The 6,506-nt window shown below is 38.2% G+C and overlaps 1 long non-coding RNA gene across 1 annotated transcript in view; it reads left to right on the top strand.

The window, feature by feature from the left end:
- Window positions 1–443: 443 nt before the first annotated feature.
- LOC116737874 overlaps window positions 444–6,506 on the top strand; it is a 69,683-nt gene continuing 63,620 nt past the window's right edge. Inside the window, exon 1 of the long non-coding RNA XR_004343162.1 lies at window positions 444–1,588. This is a non-coding gene — a long non-coding RNA (uncharacterized LOC116737874). The remainder of the gene's footprint in view (window positions 1,589–6,506) is intronic.

Below are 6,506 nucleotides of genomic sequence, written 5' to 3'. Positions count from 1 at the left end.
CTTTACACTAACACTATATTATATGCTGTACATGGTGGCCGTGATGAGAATACAAGAGGGAGAAAACAGAGTCCTTGTCCCAGCTAATGGAATTTGGAGAAGGTGACACAGAGAAGTAAATAAACAACTAGAACGCTAAGTTAGAGCCTCAGGATAACTATGAAATGCTACGTCTATCTTAAAGTCTTTCTCTTAAAAATTCACCTCAATTCATTAAAAAAACAGATGAACATAAGGGAAGGGAAACAAAAATAACATAAAAACAGGGAGGGGGACAAAACAGAAGAGACTCATAAATATGGAGAACAAACTGAGGGTTGCTGGAGGGGTTGTGGGAGGGGGGATGGGCTAAATGGGTAAGGGGCACCACGGAATCTACTCCTGAAATCATTGTTGCACTATAGGCTAACTAATTTGGATGTAAATTTTAAAAAATTAAAAATTAAATTAAAAATTAAAAAAAGAGAGAAAAAAAGCATATCCTTCAGTGTTGAAAGCAACTGTAAATCTTTCTCTTCCCTTAATTATGTTAACCTCCACTAAGCTGTTTTTATGTGCTGGGCAGTGAGTCAATATCTCACACACATTACCTCATTCAATTTTTGCACACCTATAAGGGAAGTATTATTGCTGACGTACAGAAGTAAAAAGAAATTCTCTGAGTGGTTGCAGTGGCACGGTAGGTGGAACATAAAGTCAGATTTGAAACCGGGTGGTCTGACTCCTGAAAACGTGTTATTAATCCCTGTCCTACATTTCATGGTGTTTTGAGGGTAGTGCTCCTCATCTCAGCTGTTTGTGAGGGCACATGGCTTTCGATCTTACTTGGTCACCTCAGGCTTTACATTCTGTGATAGTTAATAAGGATACATTTATTATAAGACCATCTCTAACTGGAGGGTATTTCAAGTGCCATCTATTTAAATCCCTTTTGTCTACCCTATTAAAGGAGAACATTTAGTCAGTCAATACAGCTATACAAAGGTTTATCAGTGTCCCTTGAAAGAGTTAGGCTTATTATAGATGAGGAGCCTGGCAACTGAGTACCCGCTCTCATGAATCATTCAGAGTTAGAACTAGACTGCATTGGAAACCCATGGATATCTCTCAGTTTAGGGCAGTGCTGTCTACAATTGCTATTTGTAGCTTATATTCCAAACTGAGAAAGCAAATTATACTGATCCTCTTCCATGTTGTACAATACCAAACATGACTGAGCCCTTCTCTCTGCTCTTTTATTTTTCTCCCACCAGAGTCATTATGAAGAACAGGTTTGCATCCTTGGGCTGAGGAAGAAGAACCATACTAGACTATTTCTGCTTGATTCATTATCTCCCTAGAGAAATTCAGCACTTCTAGTCTTGCTCAATATCACTCTATGTTCCTTTACTAGTCCTTTTTCCTAAATTTCCTCCCTTGAATGGGAAAGAATGGATGTCAGCCAAGGGAGGAGTCAGAGAGGAAGACGTACTTTCATACAAACAGGTACGGAGATGAAACAAAAGGTAGAGATAAAGAAAAGGAGAGAGAAGAGAGAAGACACATCTTCAAGAGATATTGAGCCATGGTGCTGCGGCATAAACCTCCAGTAAGTCTAATCTAGTAAAGGCATTAATATGTGTGAAGAATTTCATTTCTTTCTCAAAAGGAAAAGAGGGAACAAGAGCTTCTCAGAGAGACATCATGGTCAGGAAGATGGGAACAGTGTTTATTTGTTTGTAAGTTTCACTCAGGCTTGCAATGACTGCATAACTAATCTTGACTTCAAGAAAGGTCTATACATTTCTAAAGTTGGGTAAGGGAAGCATCCACAAGTACTCTTCAAAAGTGAAATAATAGCAGCAAAGAAGGAAGGAAAGAGAAGAAGGAAAGAAAGAGGGAAAGGCCAGTCATTAATTAGAATACCTGTCTTCTACTATTAAAATATTGGTAAGTCAAGAAAAATTTTTTATTGTTCTTGGAAGTTTGAAAACAGAATATATTCTGTCGTGTTATGAATCAGGAATGAGAATGCTTTATTATGCATTATCAATTTTCGGGAAAAAACTCCTGGGAATACCAACAAAAACAAGCTAGTTTTGTTTGCTTTTGGAGTGAATAATACATTTAATGTATTCATCTTAAAAGTCAGTCATTAGGACATTAACCAATTATGAAATTAAAAAATACTTAATTTCCTTTTCCCTCTAAATTAATCACAGTAACCCACAGTGGTTAAGAACATGAGTTCTACTTGTACAGACTGAGTCTATTAGTTATGTAACCTGTGGCCGGTTATTTTTCCCTTCTCTGTGCTTCTACTTTTTCATCTATGAATTGGGAATAATGACAGTACCTACCTCAAAGGACTTTTGAGGGTTAAATGAGGCAATCACTATAGTGAATTTAGCAGAGCACCTTGCATGTTGTAACCCCTCAACATATTGGCATCATTATTATTATTTTACAGGAAATACAGAGAATTGTATTATGGCCATCATAAATAAGGTCAACAACTAAAGCACCATAACATAAATCATTTAAAAAGCACCCCAAAATAATGAAAATGATTTAAGCAAGGCCTAAAGCATTATTTATTTCTAAAAGTGAAAATCTGAGGAGCCTCAGAGGAGATTTAATAAAATCCTGATAAAGCCAAGCAGTGGACTGGGTTGCCCTCCATCATTGGTCAAATAAAATGCTTCCTGAAATTTGCCACATAAAAAATGAATCTGAGCTTGGCTTCATGCTAGGCAAGCGAAGTCATCTTAGAAATGAGTTTATAGAAAACAAATTCAATAACTGACAGATTCAATAATTTATAAGACAACATGCCACCTCTTTGCTGGGATTTGCTTAATTTCCCACAGCTGAAGTTTTCAGAGGATGGTTCTCAGAAAGAAGACAAATTTGATCAAACCGTGCATAAAGAATATATTGTTAATAAATATTTTCATTTTTGTTTGACTTTTTTATCATCATCATTTCAGATTTAGTCTAGTCCCACAGTTTTCTCATACCTGTTGGTATATAGTCTACTAAGTTGTGATCACAGCAGACATGTGCTTCCTGTTTGCATCACTTAGGAGTCAACCAAAGAAACAAAACCATTAGAAGATACATACTGAGGAAGTTACTGCAGTAAGTTAGCTTACGGGACATGTCTGGGCAATACCAAAGCCCACTGGGCTAGCCACTAAGAAGAGCAGACTGGGATTCTTGGGTACAGTCAAAGCTATCGTCTGCAGGCAGAATTTCTTCTCTCAGGAAACCTCAGCCCTGTTTTTAAGGCCTTTCAACTGATTGACTCAGGTCCAGCTAGATTATCTAGAATAATCTCCCTTCCTTAAAATCAATTAATTATAGACTTTAATTACATCTACAAAGTACTTCAACACCAATACCTAGATTTGTATTTGAATACCTGGGGTCTGAAGCCTAGTCAAGTTGACACAACAAAAACACCACCACATCTATATGCATTTCCTTAACCCATACTTAAAATCCAAATAAAGCCAATAACAAAGTCATAATTCCACCTACCAGGATACAACTATTCTACTTAAAAATGAAAAGATACTTTTATTTTTCCACAGAAGAAGATACAAAGTTCTTGAGTGATATTCACTGTTATCCCTTGATATCCTGTAACTCACTGTTATATAAAGGTAACTAATAGTAACATCTCATATTCGATGATGAGGGATAAGAGAGGAAAAACAAAAATGTTTGGCTAATATATATGCATACTTATTCAAAATTAAATAAGGAATATTCATAGTATTATACTCCTTCTTCCTGAAACTGGTCTGATGATTATAGATTGTATTTATAATTACTTTTTTCCACTATCCATTCCATATTCCCTTTGCCCTCAACAAGCATCTCGGTTGGTCATAGTTCTTTGGCCACTGGGATGGCCTAAACTTTCATGTCTAAAGTTTTGGGCCATTAGCACACCTGCCTGAAACAGGTTGTAGTTTTTCATTTAATCACAAAACATTGAAGTACTAAGAGATACTCTAAGGGATCTCCTGTATTCAAGATATCCCTTCCTTCCTCCAGGTATCAACCTAATGTCCTTGATAATAAGGATCCTTAAGGATTAATAACCTCAGCCAATAGGGTAACCCCTTTCTTGCCTGTTGAGGAAGAAGCATGAGGAGCCCAAAGTAGATGGTTAACATTCACTACAATGTCATTATTATTGTGTCTCCTGATTGAAATATTGCTCTTTGGAACTAAGATCTCTAGACCATCAGAGCTTACAGTTGAGAGGACAGGAAGCAATAATTTTGCTGGTAGATCACTCAGGATAATAATGAGTGGAGTTACTCCCATTTCTATCCCTTCATTTGGGGATTCATGATTCTGGGTATGGAAATATATATTGGACAGTACTTCAGGGGATATACACCCTCCTGGAGAACCTTGCCCCAGTCTTGCAACATACCACCACCTAGCTGGAATATTTTTTTTAAGTTTATTTATTTATTTTGAGGCAGGAGGGAGGAGCAGAGACAGAGGGAGAGAAAGATAATCCCAAGCAGGCTCCATACTCTCAGGGTGGAGTCTGATGTGAGACTCAAACCCATGAGCCACGAGATCATGACCTGAGCTGAAATCAAGAGTAGGACAGTTAGCTGCTGAGCCACCGAGATGTCCCTGTAACTGAATCTATAAGGCCATTCCATCATTCCATCAGACTAGCTGCTTCAGGATGATAGGGAACACATCAGGGCTAGTGAATTCAATGAGCATCAGCCCATTGTCACATTTAACTGTTGTGAAGTAAATTGCTTGACCAAAGCAATGCTGTGTGGAATGCCATGATAGTGGATAAGATATTCTATAAGTGCACAGATGATAGTTTTGGTATTGCATGCAGAGAAAGCAAATCTCTATCCAGAGTAAATGTCCATTTTGATAAGAGTAAAGCACCTTCCATAATGGAAGCAGTACACTGAAATCAGCCTGCTATCAGGTAGCTAGTTGATCTTGGGGAATAGTTCCATATTGGTGATATAGCATAGGCCTCTGCTGTGGGCAGAATGGGCACTCAGAACTGGAGGTAGCCAGGCTGACCTTGGTCAAGGAGTGAAAGCCCATGTTGGTGAGCCCATGCATAACCTCCATTCCTGCCACCATGGTGACTTTGTTCTTGAGGCCATCGGGCCATGATAGGAGTCTCTGGGGAAAAGGTAACTGGTATCCACTCAGTGGTCCATTTTCTATGCTTGATTATTAAAATCTTTCTCTACTAAGGTCATTCTTTGACACAAATATCTTCACCTAATTTGCCCATTTATAGAGGTTCCTCCACATGCCTCTTCCCCATACTTTTTTGTCACCACTTATTCTAATTATGTTTCTTCCAAGTCCTGCTGGCCTCAGCCCATTAAAATATACAGATTAATACCTCTAACCATTTTCCTTTCCAAGGAAAATGAACAACCAGGTGAACTATTCCTAGTTCTGCTCACTAAGAGGATTTTTCTTCCACAGTGTCTTTCAGCAATGTACCTGAAAAGCTGTAAAGTAGTACCACCACATAGGCCAGGAGTTATGAGGCTCAATTTGTTTGGTCTATGTGAATGGATTTGAAAAGGTTGATTCAACTTAATCTAAACAATGCTTTGTAAGTACATTTACTCCCTATATGTTATGCAGAAGTCTTCATTAGCCCTTCCCAAACCTCACAACTTGATGACCTCTCCCTCCTTCTATATTTTCTCTCATGATCATTGGCACCAAAATTCCACTTGGTTATCAAATCCAAATCTTAAGGGTCATGTTTAAGCCTTCCCTCTTTTTTAACCTTCTCATCTGTAAATTCCCTCCCATGCTCCTCATGTGAACAATTACCACTTTATCCCCTAAATTTGTCTGCAAATACTCCTGTCTATCACCACTGCTTCAACTTAGTTTAGGATCTCACTGTTTCTTGACCCCAGAACTAGTGTGATGTCCTTCTAAATGGTGTCCCAGCTTAATATTGCTTTCAGCCAATCTGTCATCCAATGACTGTCAAAATGATCTTAAGTTATATAAATCAGTCACTGTGTTACTCCCTATTTTAACCCCAGTGAATTCCTGTATTAAAAAAGCAAAACAGGGGCTCCTGGGTGGCTCCGTTGGTTAAGCGTCCGACTTCGGCTCAGGTCATGATCTCGCGGTCCATGAGTTCGAGCCCCGCGTTGGGCTCTGTGCTGACAGCTCAGAGCCTGGAGCCTGTTTCAGATTCTGTGTCTCTCTCTCTCTGACCCTCCCCCGTTCATGCTTTGTCTCTCTCTGTCTCAAAAATAAATAAACGTTAAAAAAAATTAAAAAAAAATAAAAAAGCAAAACAAAAACAAACTTCTTGGGATAACATTCAAGTATGAACTCATTTGAAGACTTACTCTCAAAGTTTACATTCAGAAAGTGAAAAACAAAACTAAAACAAAGCGGCTCAATTATGAATAATCAGTTTTCTCACTTTAAAAGAATTAAGCCCTTTTTGCTTCCTTTAGTCTCATATTCTGGTG

The sequence above is a fragment of the Lynx canadensis genome, chromosome F2 (assembly GCF_007474595.2).
Source record: "Lynx canadensis isolate LIC74 chromosome F2, mLynCan4.pri.v2, whole genome shotgun sequence".
In the NCBI taxonomy this organism is placed as follows: Eukaryota; Metazoa; Chordata; class Mammalia; order Carnivora; family Felidae; genus Lynx; species Lynx canadensis.
This window is presented reverse-complemented; position numbering and strand designations above follow the sequence as displayed.